The sequence below is a fragment of the Mirounga leonina genome, unplaced genomic scaffold (assembly GCF_011800145.1).
Source record: "Mirounga leonina isolate KUSES-001 unplaced genomic scaffold, KU_Mleo_1.0 Mir_91, whole genome shotgun sequence".
Lineage (NCBI taxonomy): Eukaryota > Metazoa > Chordata > Mammalia > Carnivora > Phocidae > Mirounga > Mirounga leonina.
In genome coordinates, this window is record NW_023270839.1 from 33,208,593 (window position 1) to 33,227,916 (window position 19,324).

At 40.1% G+C, this 19,324-nt stretch overlaps 1 protein-coding gene across 1 annotated transcript in view; it reads left to right on the top strand.

The window, feature by feature from the left end:
- Positions 1–19,324, top strand: part of AQP9 (aquaporin 9) — a 93,415-nt gene that overhangs the window by 1,231 nt on the left and 72,860 nt on the right. The gene's annotated exons all lie outside the window — the stretch shown is intronic.

Here is a 19,324-nt window from a genome sequence, read left to right on the forward strand (position 1 = left end):
CCCCTCTGTCTTTCTTCTTGGATCCCCCCTTCCAGCGCTTAACTCCTCGCCCCCAAATAACACAACGATATACTTGCTTTGCTTTTCTGTTGTTTTTCACGCCAACAGCTATCATCCCTCCAGACATGGGGTTCCTCACATGGCTGCCCCTTTGGGTTTGAGCTTCCATATCTATACCCCCCTAATTTAGGTGTTTATGTAGCTCCAACAGGCCTTCTTCTAGTTTGTGGGATCTTAGAGGTCAGCATATAGGTGTACGTCCAGAACTCAAGAGATCCCATCCCAGAATGGACTTTGGGCTGGGTGGGCCAAATCTGGGCTTCAGATAAAAAGACCTTAATAGGTCATGTCTCCCCCTCTCTCCCAGTGTAAGATTGACAGGGGCCTACTGATTCTTATCTTTAATGCCATATTCAGAGCCTTTACAACCTCATTTCTTCGGGTGTTAAGGGTCAGCCAGAAGAGATCTTGCCTTAGATACTTTCCCTAACTAAAAATGCCTAACACTCAGTGCCTGGATACCAACCAACAGTAGAAATAGACAAAAATATTGCATTTTAGTATTAGGTCTGTAGAAATAAATTCCAGCCTCTCAGAACCCAAAGTAACTACCCAAGGTTACCTGAGTGAATTACCTCGGCTTTAGGCAATAGAAAGATCTCAATTCACAAGGGGATCACTATGGCCAAAAATTGTGTTCCAGTAACAGTCTATGTTCATGAGATACAGGTGGGTTTTTTTTTTTTAAAGCCTTGGAGAGTTGGAGATATAATTGAGGAATAAAAAAATAAAGTCGCAGAGTTAGTTGGGGAGAGAGGGAGAAGAGAGTAGCAAGGGAGAATCACTGGTTCTCGGGGAACAATTCTGCCATGTTTTGCAAGGCACAGTACTGGAGGCTGGGTTACAAACAAGGTGGGTAGCCCTTACCATCAGCGAGCTGGAATCCTCTCCCCACAGGGAGATAGATCGCTGACTATGAGGGGCTGTGGGGAAAAGTTGCAACAGAGCATCAACCGAATGATCTGGGGCTCCACTAAGGAAGAGGCCAGCTCTCTGGGATCGCTGGCCTTTGATTTGGGCCTTAAAAGGAAAGGTGAGACGTCCACAGGGGAGGAGAGGACAGAGTAGGCAGTAGAGTCCACAAGAGCAAAGGCCTAGAAATGCGAGTGGGGGGGGGGGGGGCATCAATGTGACTGGAGGGGCAGAGGATGAACCTGGCAAGGCAGTTAACTCAGGTTGTAAGGACCTTAATTCTTGAGACACTGAGAAGCCATCAAAAAATTCTGAACATGAGAAAAAGGAAATCTGTGTAAATTAGACTGATAAATGAATATTGTCAGGAAAGTCTCTCGCAAACTGGAAACCACTGAGCTGTATTCTTCTCCAAGCATAAGACAGGGTTGCTCCCCCTTGACCCACTTCTTGCTTGCTAACTCCAGTTCTAGCACCATGGCTGGAAAATCTTCTCCCAGGGAAGGAGCAGTGTGATGGAATCATTAGCATCTGTTACACAGTGATATAGAGCAAATAAAGAGATTCCCTCTTCTCCAAGCAAGGAAATGAGAATCTCTGAGCTTCTCCTCATAAACAGCTCCAAAAGGTCTAGTGCATTTTTTTTTTTTTTTGGTCCAATTCAAGATGGGGGACAAGATTGAGCAGGAAAGAACATGGAATTATAACGACTTCTTCAGTGTACGTTTTCTTCGTTTCTGTTCGTAGGACTTAACTCTGCTGCTACTTACTCGTAAGGCTGCTGGAACCTCTCTTCTCACATTCTTAGTCTTTCCTTCGCTTCTCTTTCTTTTACTCTTTTCTATTATTTTCTCATTTCCTCTATAGATTTCTCCATGTAAGTTAAAGTGGCCATCTTCCCTTCAGATTTCTAGCATTTTGAAATTCACTCTTTTCCATGATTTGGTGAAGAAACATTTTTTTCCCCACCCTTATAATGTTTCTTTCTCCCACCCTCTCCCATCTGTGATTATTTATTGTTTAGGATACATCTTGTTTATAAAACCCCCTGCACAAGGGAACACAAGCTACAGCATGCTCTATTTCCTTGTGAAAATAATTTATTAGGCCTGGTGGAGCCAATATCCTGGAGTTGTAGAGGAGAAAAATAAATTCTTGCCTCATATTTCCTCACCTAAATAATAGAATGCAAAGTTGTAATTTTAAGGCATCCGCTTTATGTGAAGTTAGATTTTTTTTTTTTAAGGTATGAAACCATAGCAGTCTGGGCTTATTTTTAGTTTGCAGTTATGGAGGAACAAATTGAGAAACATGCTTTAGAAAATCAATGAAGGAAACAGTTCCTCCTAACCAAGGAACACTTTTGGTTTTGACAACAATGTCCAGCTTGAACTTCAAGCTTCCATGTTCAGGGGCTATTTCAGCCTCAGGTGGCCCTGCTTAATTGCCTTCCTGTTCCCATTACTAACCATGCTGACAGCCCACCTTTTCTAACAGATACACTTGCATTTTAATTTATCTGCAAAAATAAATCACACATTATAGCATTTCTCTCTTCCGGGTTAATTGAATCAGTTCCTTAAATGTCTCTAAGTCTAATGATTTAAAAGGAGCACATTGTTTGAAATATTTAAAAAATTAGGGCCCTTGGGTTGTATGCAGAATGATCTCAGTGCTTATTTCAGATATAAGTGTTTCCTAATGATCTCATTCATCTCAAACGGGATATGCTCAGCTACTTCATTTAAAATGTTTCCTGAAAACTCTAACAGGAAAGCTTAATGCAAAGTATATTTATAGAGATGGGATTTAATTTATTAACAAAAGCTTATAGAGAGCATTACATGTTTTTATCCAGAAATGCTTAATGAAGTATTTTGGACCCATTCTGAAACAAATTCACATTCTATAAACAAATTCACTTATATTTTTATTTAACGTGAATATTAACTTTTTATTTGGGATCTAAACACTCATTTAATTATCCTCTTCCTTCCAACATCTAGAAGAAAAGAGGCTGAGATTGTGGCATTTATTAACCATAAAAATTCTCTTCATATTAAGTCCCTCATACCCCAGTGTGGCCTCTGGTCACTGTATTCTATGAAAAGGGGGTATTTATGGTTGCAGGGATTAGATTCCTAATTGGTTATGACTCCAAAAATAATGTTTTGATACAAAACACCGCTCTTTCCTTTTAAAATATATCCTCTACCTTTTGGGAGCCCCGAGAGACTATTTTAAAAGTGGAAACTAGATTTGTCTTTGTTGTAAAGCCAAGTTCCACCTCATATATGTTTTAGAGGCTTCAATCTAGGGGCAGGGATGAGCTCAGCACTTTATCAATAGTCACACTTAACAGGCACAGGGAGAAATTACAATCCCAGCTACGCAGCCTTCTCTGCCAGGCCTGAGGAATAGGGCATTAGCCCCCCCTGCAGTTGATGGCATGTATGTGCAAACGAACGGGAAATGGCAATAGGCAATAGTTGGGATTTAGTGTATTTTATCTGCTACTGTTTGGCGATGTTACAGTTTTAATTTGAATTAAGCTGGAGATGGGAAAAGATCTCAGAATGCAGACAAATTAACTACAGTTAATTTAGGAGAGGGACTTTCATTTAAAAAGCTTTAAAAAAAAGCTTTTGGCTTTTAGGAAAAGAATGATAGTGTTTATTTGCCGAGTTTAGCGCAGAAAGGAAAGTGCTCAGACCCCTACAGTCCTGCTCACACAGTAGTCCAGAGCATCCCTGAGCCAGTCACATGGCTGTGTCTCAAATGGGGAGCAACTATTTTTATCATGGTGGGTGAGGAAGGGTTACTAAAAAAAAAAAAAAAGAACTCCTTTGGCATGTGACTAAGTTAAGTTTGCTTTTCTGTTTTCCTTTCATGTTCCTTAATTTGCAGTTTTCCTTTCACTTTTAAAATTCTTCACATCTACATGTAACTCTTAACTGCTGCTACTTACTTTAGGGCTCTCCCATTCTTAAACTTAAGCTCCTTCCCCAAGTCCTTCTGCTCTTAGGCGGTCAGTCATCCAAAGGGTCTTTCTTCATATGGAATGGTCACATGAACTTTGGTGATATTTGAGGCAAGGATCCATATCCATGTTCACAAGAAGACGAGGCTCATTGAACAGTCATCGTCTCTCTTTTACATGCTGAAACGAGCCTCTGAAAATCTTCCCACTTTAGACGTCTTGACAACAGAGGGGGAATGCCGCTTCTTTCTTCTCAACCACACAGTTCAAGCTCTGAAAGACACAGGGCAAAACTGGGAGGCATTCAGAGCCGGGACACTGACATCCAATATGGACATCCCGCCCCAAACTGCAGAGGACGGGTCTCCCGCTTCCGCCTTTCAGGGCGTCTGTGACTCCCTGACTACCAATGCTAAACATAGACTGTCCTCCCTCTACCGGTTGCAGAGCTCCAATTGAACAACCATTCCCTGACGGTACATTAGGAGCCAAGCATTGCCATGGAGTCTCCGAAGAACAAAAAGAAGCGTGGGGGATGACAGGGGCTGGGGACATGAAGCTATTCAAGGGCCGGATGAGACAGGAGAGAAGTCAGAAGATGCGGTGCACAATGAAAGCGACAGGCCGTGGCGGGCAGGGCACAGCCTGTTGGCAAATCCCTTTGCCGGCCTTTCCACGGGCCTCACGCTCTTTTAGGAGCTGTGGGGGGCATACGACACACAGTGGTAAAGATAGCATCACCCAAAACGTGACCCAAAAAAGAACTCCTTTGACATCTTTTAGTGTAAAGCCAGCTAATGTGATTGGAGAGGTGAGCTGTTTATAAAATCGCAATTCCCAGAAGCAAATACTCAGAGCTGAGATTCCTCCCACTTCCCAAATCCAAGTTAAATGTTCTCAAGAGTAAGACCTTTTGGTACCAACCTAGCTAGAAGAGAAGGTAGAGGGACCAAGGGCAGCTGAATTTTTTCCTTGCTTAGGAAGAAAAGAAAGCATTAAGTACGACATTAGGTCATGTTTCTAATGCTTACATACCTACTACGAATAGATACTGCCACCTTACTCCTGCTTAGTTGGGGAGATCAGACATTCATGGAATGGCCCAATGGTTTTCAACTCAGCTTCCAATATAATCATGTCGGGAGCCTTAAAAAATTTGGAGGCCTGGTTCCACCTCCGAAGACTTCAGTTAGTCTCAAGTAGGGCCAAAGGCACTGCTATTTTTTTTTTTTTTTAAGATTTTTAATTTATTTATTTGACAGAGAGAGAAATAGCGAGAGCAGGAACACAAGCGGGGGAATGGGAGAGGGAGAAGCAGGCTTCCTGCCGAGCAGGGAGCCCGATGTGGGACTCGATCCCAGGACCCTGGGATCATGACCTGAGCCGAAGGCAGACACTTAATGACTGAGCCACCCAGGCGCCCGGCACTATTTTTAACAAAGCTTCCTGGTGTCTGTAAGACACAACCTATTTTAAAAACCACTGATTAATCCACAGAAGGTTAACTCCGTGGACTTACTTGAGTCCACTCTGCAACCTCTGGGTTGGAAAAGTAGATTCCATGCTTCCTCCTCTGTAGTGTTCTTTGATTTGCTATTTTTAATTTAGTATTTGAAAAACACATCAAACCTCAAATGGATTGACCTTTCTGCTAATGTAGTTCACCTAAATTAGCAGAGGCAATTAACTAATTTATATTGGAATTGTGCACTTTCCAGTTCACATTTATCAACTCTTAAATGCTCAATCTGGTGTTGCAGTTTAAATTTTTTATTATTACCCTTTAAATCTGAAGAAATGTCTTACATCTAATTAGCCAAACTTACATATTCAATTAATAGATTCATTATGGGCTAATGAATATGGAGGCAGCACGAGGGCAACATCTGCTTGCCGGTTGAAAGGATGCAAACTTTTCTGCTATGAAAAAAGAAAAATCTGTTATAGAACTAAAACAGCGTGAACTTTCAGTTTTTGCATTTCTGCATACTGTAATGCCTGTAAGGAGTTTTAGGGGCCTGCTAACATAGGAAAGACAATATATTGTCCAGAGACAACTGCCTTTCCAGAGAAATATGAGATCGGAACTGCAAAAGAAATACACCTCTGCAGACCCTTTTCGATATGAAACCGGTACAGGTCTAGATTTTCACTTTAAATTATTGAGGTTTGGGGGCGCCTGGGTGGCTCAGTCGTTAAGCGTCTGCCTTCGGCTCAGGTCATGATCCCAGGGTCCTGGGATCAAGCCCTGCATCGGGCTCCCTGCTCCGGGGGGAGCCTGCTTCTCCCTTTCCCGCTCCCCCTGCTTGTGTTCCCTCTCTCGCTGTCTCTCTCTCTGTCAAATAAATAAATAAAATCTTTAAAAAATAATAATAAATAAATTATTGAGGTTTTTCTAACATGCATTTTTTTCATGAAAAATGCTTAAGAAAATAAACTCAGTGGAAAAATTAATATCACAAATGAAACAAAATCTTTAATTTGCTGTAATATACTTTAGCATCATTCCAAACTCATGTGACTTTATAGATTTAAAGATATGACCAGACATTACCTTGGGAACTGATTATTTCAGTAATCAGTTACATTTGGAATCTAGATAATTCAGAGACCTAAAATGAATTTCCACAATATTTTCAATTATTGAAATTCTGTTTTTTGATTTTTCTATGAAAAAAATAGACATTTTTAGTAATCCTGAAAAAGCCATGAGTTTCAGGAAAGGTGGCTGAGAGCTAGAATTCATGTGAAAGACTCTTTTTAGAGGTGGCAAGATTGTGAGGAAAATAATCAGAAATCCCTGGTCCCACGTCAGAGCAAGAATTAAACAAGTGACTCTGGACTTGTGTCTGCGATGTGACAGTAAGGGTATTTCAGGATACGTGCATGCTACCATACTGGGGCTTTATAAGTCTTTTTTTCTTTTTTCATTTTAGACTCCTTACATTCAAGCCGACACCTGAAATATGAAAAGACCACATTTCTTATTTTCCATGATAGAAGTGCACAGCCCCAATATCCTTGCTATAGCATCAAGGGCACATTTGTCAAATATTTTTAAAATGAATTACTGCAATATTCCTTATGTCTATTACCGATGGCCTCTTACGTGCCTAGCACTGGCCAGACTCCCTGGGGGTATGACAAAGAAAACTATAAGGTCTGGTCACACCTCAAAGAATTAATAATTTGATCCTCATAAGAAAAAATCTCTATAATTGACAACACATAGACCCAGGCCCACAAGATTTACTGCATTTCAAAAGTGGTTTATCCTCTTCAGTGTCTGAAAAACAGTGCCTGCGTGAGTAAATCTTCCGCTTGCTGCTCCCAGTAGAAGAAGCAGAGGAAAAAAGAAAAAAATAAAAAGCCCCTGGTCGGCTCAGGGGGGCTGGAAGGAGACCACATAAGCAATACCTGAGTCAGAGGGATGTCGCTATCGAGTGCTCTGAAGTTACAAATACAAAAAGAGCCAATTTAATAAAAATACCCAGGCACCTTGGTCATTCGAGATCTGACTTTCGGTGCTAGTCAGCCCTGAACATCCACTGTCACCACTAACACAGTTCAGGTCCCAAGGGAATGCTCTTCCTCATCTCTTGTCCTGTGTTCTGAAGACAAAAGACAGCGTGAGTGCTGGAAGATGAGCGTGTGAAGCACTGTCCTCGTGAGTGCACAGGGAGGGTTTGAGCAGTGCATGCGTGGAGGTAAGGAAAAGGACAAATGAGCTGTCTCTCAGACAGCATGAATGCAACAGGCTTTCAAAATGGGGGCATTGTTGCCCGAGAGTGCCAAGTGTCCATTTTCTTGCTTCTCTTCATATTCCAACGGGGATGGTTTTTGCGGTAGTCACAAATTAACATGGTATTCTTATCAGTTGTAGGCATTAACTGAGGAATATTTTGCAATATTAAACAATTTATAATACTCTAAAACATGTATGTATGTAGGTCTAGACATGCATTAAGTGTGATATTGATTCTTTATCTTGGCAACTAGCTGTATATTAAACTCTAGAATTTCAAATAGTTTTATTTTTTAATTTTTAACTCCAGTATAGTTAGCATAGTGTCATATTAGTTTCAGGTGCACAATGTAGTGATTCAACACTTCCATACAATACCCAGTGCTCATCACAAGTGTACTCCTTCATCCCCATCACCTGTTTCACCCAACCACCCACCATCTCCCCTCTGGTAACCATCAGTTTGTTCTCTATAGTTAACAGTCTGTTTTCTGGTTTGTCTCTCTCTTTTTTTCCCCTTTTGTTCATTTGTTTTATTTATTAAATTCCACACAGGAGTGAAGTCATATGGTATTTGTCTTTCTCTGACTTATTTCACTTAGCATAATATTTCCTAGCTCCATCCATGTCATTGCAAATGGCAAGATTTCATTCTTTTTTATGGCTGAATAATATTCCATTGCAGATATACCACATTTTCTTTACCCATTCATCTATCGATGGACACTTGGGCTGCTTCCATAATTTGGCTATTGTAAATAATGCTATTTATAAACATAGAGGTACATATATCTCCTTTAAATTGGTGTTTTTGTATTTTGGGGGTAAATATCCAGTAATGTGATTACTGGATTGTAGAGTAGTTCTATTTTTAACTTTCTGAGGAAACTCCATACATTCCACAGTGGCTGCACCAGTTTGCAATCCCACCAACAGTGCAAGAGAATTCTTTTTTCTCCACAACCTCACCAACACTTGTTGTTTCTTGTGTTTTTGGTCTTAGCCATTCTGATAGGTGTGAGGTAATAGCTCATTGTAGTTTTAATTTGCATTTCCCTGATGATGAGTGATGGTGAGCATCTTTTCATTTGTCTGTTGGCCATCTCTGTGTCTTCTCTGGAGAAATGTCTGTTAATTTCTTCTGTCCATTTTTTAATTGGATTATTTGTTTTTTTGGGGTGTTGAGTTTTATAAGTTCCGTATAGATTTTGGATACTACCCCTTTATTGAATATGTCATTTGCAAATATCTCCCATTCCATAGGTTGCCTTTTAGTTTTGTTGATTATTTCCTTAGTTGTACAGAAGCTTTTTATTTTGGGTGTCTGTGTGGCTCAGTTATTTAAGCGCTTGCCTTCGGCTCGGGTCATGATTCTGGAGTCCTGGGTTGGAGCCCCACATCGGGCTCCCTGCTCAGCAGAGAGTCTGTTTCTACCTCTCCTCTCCAAACCCCGCCCCATGCTTTCTCTCTCTGTTGCTCGCTTTCTCTCTCAAATAAATAAATGAAATCTTAAAAAAAAAGAAGCTTTTTATTTTGATGTAGTCTCAATAGTTTCTTTTTGCTTTTATTTCCCTTGCCTAAGGAGACATATCTAGAAAAATGTTGCTGCAGATGATGTCAGAGATGTTACTGCCTGTGCTCTCTTCTAAGATTTTTATGGTTTCAGGTCTCACATTTTGGTCTTTAATCCATTTTGAATTTATTTTTGTGTATGGTATAAGAAAGTGGTCCCATTTCATTATTTTCTATGTAGCATTATTTTCCAGTTTCATTCTTTTGCACATTATTTTCCGGTTTTCCCAACACCATTTGGTAAAGAGACTGTCTTTTTCCCACTGGATGTTCTTTCTGCTTTGTCGAAGATTAATTGACCATATAATTGTAGGTTTATTTCTGGGTGTTGTATTCTGTTCCAGTGATCTTGGTGTCCATTTTTTGTGTCAGTACATACTGTTTTGATTACTATAGCTTTGTAATATAACCTGAAATCTGGAATTGTGATACCTCTAGGTTTGCTTTTCTTTTTCAAAATTGCTTTGGCTATTCAGGGTCTTTTGTGGTTCCATATAAATTTTAGGATTTTTTGTTCTATTACTGTGAAAAATGGTGTTGATATTTTGTTAAGGATTGAATTAAATGTATAGATTGCTTTGGGTAGTATAAACATTTTAACAATATTTGTTCTTCCAACCCACAAGCGTGGAATGTCTTTTCATTTCTTTGTATCATCTTCCATTTCTTTCATCAATGTTTTGTAAAATTAAATTACAGATCTTTCACCATTTTGGTTGGGTTTATTCTTAGGTATTTTATTAGTTTTGGTGCAATTGTAAATGGGATTGTTTTCTTAATTTCTCTTTCTACTGCTTCATTATTAATGTATAGAAATGCAACAGATTTCTGATTTTTTTTATTATGTTATGTTAATCACCATACATTACATCATTGGTTTTTGATGTAGTGTTCCATGATTCATTGTTTGCGTATAACACCCAGTGCTCCATGCAGAATGTGCCCTCTTTAATACCCATCACCAGGCTAACCCATCCTCCCACCCCCCTCCCCTCTAGAACCCTCAGTTTGTTTTTCAGAGTCCATCATCTCTCATGGTTCATCTCCCCCTCCGATTTCCCCCCCTTCATTCTTCCCCTCCTGCTATCTTCTTCTTCCTTTTTTTTTTTTTAAACATATAATGTATTATTTGTTTCAGAGGTACAGATCTGTGATTCAACAGTCTTGCACAATTCACAGCACTCACCATAGCACATACCCTCCCCAATGTCTATCACCCAGCCACCCCATCCCTCCCATCCCCCCACCACTTCAGCAACCCTCAGTTTGTTTCCTGAGATTAAGAATTCCTCAATGGGATGCCTGGGTGGCTCAGTCGGTTAAGCGTCTGCCTTCGGCTCAGGTCATGATCCCAGGGTCCTGGGATCGAGTTCTGCATCGGGCTTCCTGCTCCACGGGGAGCCTGCTTCTCCTTTTGCCTCTGCATCTCTCTTTATATATCTCTCATGAATGGATAAATAAAATCTTTAAAAAAAAAATTCCTCATATTAGTGAGGTCATATGATACATGTCTTTCTCTGATTGACTTACTTCGCTCAGCATAACACCCTCCAGTTCCATCCACATTGTTGCAAATGGCAAGATTTCATTCCTTTTGATGGCTGCATAATATTCCATTGTAGGTATATACCACATCTTCTTTATCCATTCATCTGTCGATGGACATCTTGGCTCTTTCCACAGTTTGGCTATTGCGGACATTGCTGCTATAAACATTGGGGTGCACATACCCCTTCGGATCCCTACATTTGTATCTTTGGGGTAAATACCCAGTAGGAAATGCAACAGATTTCTGCACATTGATTTTTGTATCCTGTGACCTTACTGAATTCATTGTCAGTTCTAGTAGTTTTTTGGTGGAGTCTTTAGGGTTTTGCATATATAGTATCATGCCATCTGCAAATTGTGAAAGTTTTACTTCTTCCTTACCAATTTGGATGCCTTTTATTTCTTTTTGTTGTCTGATTGCTGTGGCTTGGACTTCCAGTACTATGTTGAATAAAATGGTGAGAATGGACATCTTTGTCTTGTTCCTGACCTTATAGGAAAAGCTCTCAGTTTTTCCCCATTGAGTACGATGTTAGCTGTGGGTTTTTCATATATGGCCTTTATTATGTTGAGTCTAATAGTTTTATTTAAATAAAAGTATTTTGTGAGATGTAATTATATTTTTAAAAACTGGGTAATTTTATTTAAGTTTGATACTCATTAATTTCTATTTTGCCTTTTTAATAGAAAATTTTAAATAGTTTAGAAAAAATAACTTTTGAAAGCATCTATGAGAAATATTTTACTGTTTCTATTTTTATTTAACTCATATGTCTGATGAAATATAGTCAAATTTGTACACTGCAGGGGCGCCTGGGTGCCTCAGTCATTAAGCGGCTGCCTTCGGCTCGGGTCATGGTCCCAGGGTCCTGGGATCGAGCCCTGCATTGGGCTCCCTGCTCGGCGGGAAGCCTGCTTTTCCCTCTCCCACTCCCCCTGCTTGTGTTCCCTCTCTCACTGTCTCTCTCTCTGTCAAATAAATAAAATCTTTTTTAAAAAAAATTGTACACTTCAAATATAATTCCTTCTTAAAAGAAACTTTAAATCATTACTATCAATATCATCAAATTATGTGAAAATCTTGGTTATAACAATACAGTGATTTTAATGAAACAAAGGGCAAAAGCTGCATTTTGCATTCTGTGGAATACATATATAACTTACAAACCATGCAAGTCTTTATTTCATTAGTTACCCACACATTGCTGGCATGTCAACAGAACACTAAGACATACACAATATGTCTATGTTTACTGCAGTATTAATTATAATAGCCAAGATATGGAAACAACCCAAGTACCTATCAATAGATGAATGGATAAAGAATATGTAATATATATATACAATGGAATATTACCCAGCCATAAAAAAGAACGAGATCTTGCCATTTGTGACAACATGGATGGATCTAGAGAGCTACTGATAATTAAATTCAGTAGCCTTGATATTTTGCTGACTTTCAGTCAAATAAAAAGTATAGCTTTACATATTTGATAATGTTGCCATCATGAAGTTCTATTTGTTAAAGCAGAAAAGAACAATATATTTAACAACTGGTAAGTTAGTTAAAAATTATAAAATATTTAAATGTATGGTATTTGGGTCTCCATTTGTCCTCTTTATCTGGACCCCACACATGTTAGCGGTGGGCCCACATATAAGGAGCTACTTTTCTCTAGGGTCTTAGGAGATAGATGTTTTTTTGTGTCCTGATTCCCCATGACTTCTCAGAGACCCTTGGCTAATTGACAACTGTTTTCTTTTGTTGACTATCCTGTGATAATTCCCTTGCATATTTTTAAAGTTTTCTCTGAAAAAGCATGTAAAGTATTTCCAGAAACATTGTTTGAATTTGAACTGAATGTGTTAATTACCTTTTTAGTTTTAAGTGGTTTTCATGCATTGTTAACAGATTGAATCAACGTTATTGAGGTTTTCTCTATCTCATGATAATATTTTTCTTTTTTTCTATATTCCCCATGCTGTACTTCTTATCTCCATTACTTATTTATTTTATAACTGGAAGCTTTTATCTCTTAATCCCCATCACTTATTTCTCCTACCCCCCCGCCAATCACCCTCCAGTAACCATCAGTTTGTTCTTTGTATCTGAGTCTGTGTGTTTTTTTGCTGTTGTTGTTTGTTTATTCTTGTTTTTTAGATTCCACATGTAAGTAAAATTATATGATATTTGTCTTTTCTGTCTTATTTATTTCACTTAGCTTTATATGCTTTCTAGATCCATCCATGTTGTCACAAATGGCAAAATCTCATTCTTTTTTATGGCTGAGTAATATCCCATTGTGTATATATATACTACATATTCTTTATCCATTCATCTATTGATAGGCACTTGGGTTGTTAAATACCCAGTATTACTGGAATTACTGGATCATATGATATTTCTATTTTTAATTTTTTGAGGAACCTCCATCCTGTTTTCCATACTGGTTGCATCAATTTACATTCCCACCAACAGTGCACAAAGGTTCCCTATTTTCCATGTCCTTGTCAACATTTGTTATTTCTTGTCTTTTTAATATTAACCATTCTGACAGGTGTGCAGTGATATTTCATTGTGGTTTTGATTTACATTTCCTTGTTGATTAATGACATTGAGCATCTTTACATTTGTCTGTTGGCCATCTTTATGTCTTCTTTGGAAAAATGTCTATTCAAGTCCTCTGCCCATTTTAAAATCAGATTATTTGGGAGTTTTTTGGTGTTGAGTTTTATAAATTCTTTATGTAATCTGGATAGTAATCCCTTTCGGATATATCATTTGCAAATATCTTCTCCCATTTGTTAGATTGCATTGTTGTTTCATTGATGGTTTCCTTTGCTGTGCAAAAGCTTTTGATTTTGGTGTTTATTTTCATGATAAATTTTTGTTTGTTTACCTTATTTCAATATGGAAAGGGCACTGGATCAGGATTCAAGAGACCTAAATTCTATTCGTGAATATTCCCTTACTCACTATGCTTTAGCCATTGAACGTCCCCTGCTTCCCCCAGGAGAAAATTTTTATGCTAATGTGAGTATATCCTCATGAGAAAGTGTCGAAGTTCGTATTAGGAGGTCAGCATTTTATTTAAACTACAAAGGAAAACAATGCCAATTTTCTATGTTACAAAGCCATTTTCAAAACTGTGGAAGAGAGAATTAGGATATGGTTGAGCTAAACAAGTTATGGTATATGTGAAATATGATTATTACATTACATCTTCATAATCCAACAAAAATAACTACAGCACTGTTAGGAACTCAGGGCTATAAAGATGCATAAGATGAAAGCTCTGTGTTCAAGCCAGCAGGGAGCATAGTGGTGCTCTAACAGGTGTGCAGTGCTACAGAGATCAGAAGAGAAAGTTGTTATGTCTCCATGGGAACCAGAAGATGGCATTTGAGCTGTACCTACCTGGTAGGGCACATAGGCAAGACTAGTATGGTGGCAGGAAGACTGGAGCAAATTCTGGAAAAGTGTAACATATCTGTAGACCAATGGTAAGGACATAACCTAGATGATGAGCTAAGAAAGCAATTTAGTAGAACGGGGAGCTCGAGTAAAATACCTCTTTCTTTGTCTCTGTCTCTGTCTGTCTCTCTCACTCTCTCCTCTCTCTCTCTCTCAAACACACACACACACACACACACCCCTCTTTACATGAGGATATTACCTGGGTTAGATAGATGATAGCAAATCCTAGAGAAGTGTGATGTGTAAGTTATTGCCATTCAATATTGTAAATAGTTAGGCAAAAGCAGAAAAAGGTCCAAAAGGTCTATGCACAAATCAAAGGATTCCCAGATATGAGGGAAATTCCTACGGTCACAGGAGGGGGAGGCAAGGTGATGAAAAGGAAAGGGCTGTGAGATGCCTGGAGGTGTTGCTAAGAAGGGGGTAAGAGTCACTCCCACCTCACTGACTGCAATACCTTGCAAGGTACAGGCTGGTCTCTGTGTTAACCCTCTCCTCACCAATTTCTGTATCTTCTAGCTCAGTACCATTCTCCTGCCCTTTCTCTCCACCTCTATGCTACTGCTTTGGTCCTGCTCCTCCCCATCTCTTCAATAGCATAGGTAGCTCTGCAAAGTTCTACACTGACAAGAATGAATTTCAGTTAAAGTTAAGTGATACCAGGCCAGTTCCTGTAGTATGTGGGAAGCGGGAATGCTCTAAGCCACTGATAGGAGAAGAGGATGTCTGGACTCTTATAATAATTTTGTCTTTACTGCTTCTGGTCTTGTACCACCCTTCACGCAGCTGATAGAGTGGCCTTTCGACATCTCAACTATGATCATGCCACTCTTCTCCATAGTGGCCTTCCAGTGCCTACAGGATGAAGCCCAAACTCCTTGATGTGGCCTTAGCTGATCAGAGCTGTGACTTTGGAAGGTTATCTGTATAACCATGTGTGAGAGAAGTATTCAGACCCAACAAGAGAACTTGAGGTCATCCAGTCTGTGCTTTCCTAAACTCCCCTCATCACTCATGTGTATATTAGACTCACAGGGTCCTCCCAGGCCCACTGGATTGGTCTCCCAAGGAAGGGCCCAGGAGTGTGTGTGTGTGTGTGTGTGTGTGTGTTTGAACAATTGGAGCTCTCCCAGAGCATTTTTATCTTCAGGTAGGTTTGGGGAAACAGTGAGAGAGCCCACCACCTTTTACAACAGGTGAGGCTAGGCCATATTCCAGAATGGAGGGGCCCAAAAGCAGGAGAGTTGTGAATGACACTGCACACCTCATTATCATGTCACCAAAGTGCCCATGCCAGAGCCTACCCTAAGGTCCACCTTGGGGCTCCTGGGAGTGTGCAGTGCTGGTGGGTAGGGCCTCCCACTCCCATCAGCCCCGCAGAGCCACAACAGCAGCAACTCTTGGGCAGCAGGGGCTGGAGAAGGGAATAGAAGATCAGGAGAGAGGAAAATCCTAGGCTGAACACATGATCCTCTTGCCCCCAGCTTTTAGTTGTTCAGAGACAGCTGAAAGTGAGCAAGAGTTGACTGAAGGCAGAATTATGAGTGCAGCAGAATTTGTTGCTGGTGTTTATAGCCTTCCCTTTTTGCTCTCTTTCCTGGCTTGTTAGTGTCCTCACCTCTTCATCCCTTCGGTGAGTACTTGTTCTCAACCCTTTCTTCTCTAGATACATAGAAATGGCTGTCATCAGCCATACTTTGACTGAGGCAATGTTTTGCTTTCACCAGGCATTTGTACTATCCAGCTTTCTCTCTCTTTATCTCTCTAAGGCAAAAAAAGTAAATTATTTCAAGCAGCAGTAGAAGTAGAAAAAAATAATTGCAGCAGAAGGTCAAGGAAGCCACCTTGCCCTTGAAATGATAATTTTTCCAAAGGTTGCCTTAAAGTTTTCTTCAGCCATTCAACTTATATTTAATGAGTGGGGACTTTGTGTTAAGTAAGCACCATGTGGAATATTTGGCAACCAGAAGAGAACAGGAAAATATGCAAATAATAATAATAAATAACAGGGCTTGGTCTTTTTCTTTGACTTGCTCACAGTCTGGTGAGGATGAAAAGCCAGCCAGATAATACTGTAAGACAGAGGTATGTTTAACATACATAGGATCCTAGGGAACAGAATAATTAACTTTCTCTGGGCTGAGACAAGAAGGCTTTACAGAGATGCTACACTTGAATTTGGACTTGAAGCGTGGGAAGGTTTTTACTAGGGAGTTAACATGGAGAAGGAAGGACATTCCAAGTATAAGAAACAGCATACACATGGGTACAGAGGCATGGAAAGGTTTGTCATGTTCAAAGGAAAAAACTAAGCAAAACAGAAGGTCAGTATGGAAAGTGTAGAGTGAGTGGCAAAGAGTAGAAGGAAGTGGTGCTGAAAGGATAGGTGGGAGGTGAAGGGTCTACCATGTGGCAGACTGTATTTTTCAAGTGATATCATTTTTCAGAATGACTTCACCAATATATATCCCATCCCACAGGATCTACAATCCACCATCCAGAGGTGAGGTCTCAGTTCCCTCTCCTCAAACCTGGGCTACCTTTAAAACCTCCCTGACCAATAGGATGTGGCAGGAGTGATGCTACATGACTTCCAAGATTTCTAAGGCTGGTTCATAGAAAACAAGGTGGCTTCCACCCCACCCGCCTTTCCTCTCCCCTTCTTTCCCTCTCCTCCTGCCTCCCTCCCTCTCTTTCTGGACCCTTGTCTTTAGAAGTCAGCATGCGTGAGGAAGGCCAGATCAAATGGAGAAGCCAAGTGTGGGTGTTCTGGCTCCTGGTCCCAGCTAGGCCCAGATGTGGGATGAACTGGCCTTCAGATGACTTTGGACAGTGAGTCTTCTGGCAGGGCCCCAGACATTGCAAAGCAGTAACAAATCATCCCTGCTATATTTCTGCCTGAATTTCTACCCACAGTGACCCTGAGAGAAAATAAATGATTATTATAATTTTAAGCCACTTGGGTTTTAAGCCAGTGAAGGTGTTTTCATCAAGGAGGTGGCGTAAGAATTGCAAATTAGAAAGATAGCCCTGGTGTGATATGGAAATAGGATGGTGGGAAAGGGGTAGTTTAGAGGCTGGGAAAAGAGGTAGGAGGCTATTACAGTTATCCAGACCAGAGGGAATGGTAGGGCAGGAAAGCATTTTCGATTTTCTAGGCAAACTTTCTTAATTTTTTTTTTTAAAGATTTTATTTATTTATTTGAGACAGAGAGAATGAGAGACAGAGAGCATGAGAGGGAGGAGGGTCAGAGGGAGAAGCAGACTCCCTGCCGAGCAGGGAGCCCAATGTGGGACTCGATCCCGGGACTCCAGGATCATGACCTGAGCCGAAGGCAGTCGCTCAACCAACTGAGCCACCCAGGCGCCCAAACTTTCTTAATTTTAGTTTGGTTTAGGAACTCTCTTATTTTTATGTACCCAAATGACGACAGTCAGTAAAGACAGCAAGATGCTTGAACTGATTCTCTTTCACTCTCCCTGATCCCAGCCGTTTTCTCTCCTTTCTTATATCCAGATCCTAGACTTTTAGAGTGTATTTTCATGGTGCCCTCATTCCTTCCTAATGATGTCTGGTGGTCAACAGCACACTCCTCCTAGCTGGTGTCTTCTCCTTGCTTTCTCTCCAAGTATGAAGGTCATGGTGCCAGTTTTATAATCTAGAGTTTCTGTTGCCTCTAGCTCATGGGCATCTGGGTTCAGAGGAAACCTTAGTCCTGGAGATCTGTAGGGGGCATGGGAGGACATGTTTAGGGGAAAGAGGATCTCAACTGTTAGGAAGGGAGAGCCTGACTTTTTCTTTTCTTTTTTTTTTTTTAAGATTTTATTTACTTATTTGACAGAGAGAGACACAGCGAGAAAGGGGAACACAAGCAGGGGGAGTAGGAGAGGGAGAAGCAGGCTTCCAGCGGAGCAGGGAGCCTGATGCGGGGCTCGATCCCAGGACCCTGGGATCATGACCTGAGCTGAAGGCAGACGCTTAACGACTGAGCCACCTAGGCGCCCCTGGCTTTTTCAATATAGATGAGTGAAATAATGATAATCCAGAGACTTATATGATTTATACTACTGAGTACTATTTGACACCAAAGATGACTGTAAATACCTAAGGAGTAATGATGTGTTTTTTAATACATATGATTTGGTCATATAGTGTTCACGGTATAATATCATTCACCACTTAAAGAAAGACTCTTTAACCATTGCCAATTGCCAAGTATATATTGTAGAATGTAAAATCTAAGAGATATTTAGAAAAGCAATACAGGCCAAAAATAAAACGAATTAAAATTTTTCTTGCACTTCATTTATGCTTCATTCTTCCTGCTAAATATTAGACTTATCTCTAAATTTATCTAGAAGTAGTTGGCAATAATATCTTACATGAACTGTCGTGCAATTTTATTCATTTTGTTAATTTTTGTTTCAACTTTTTCAGAATTTCCCTATTGAGCAATTTCTTTCTGCTCGGATATTTCATATTCATGACCTTACTGAATCCTCGCATTAAATCCGCAAAGTAGTATTTTATCTCTACTTTATAGTTAGGAAAACTTTCCTGATCCTAAGTTAGGCGACATGCTCAAGGTTAAATGGCTCTCAGTGATAAAGCAGAGCCCTGATGCTAGGTATTTTAGTTTTCCAAATTCAGAATTCTTTTCACTGTGTACCAGAAAGTATGATGGACTGAGGTCATATCTTTACAATGGCTGTCATTGAAGGCAAACTGCTTTTGTCGGTTATGATCACTTAATTTGTATTTATCCGCACAGCGACAAACTGACAGGTTGTACCCAAATGGCTGGATGTTCAGATCTTGGCTGCTAAGCCTTTTAATATGAGATCGTTTTCACTAGCCCTGTGTGAGCACTCAGTCACTTTCCATTCCATTGTGAGAATTTGTGGACAGTTCTGGTGCTTAAAAACTGGAGCCAACTGTTTGGATTCAGATCCTAACTCTGCCCCTTGTTAGTTCTGTGACCTTGAGGAATTATTTAACCTCCTTGTGCCTTAAGTTACTTCACCTTCG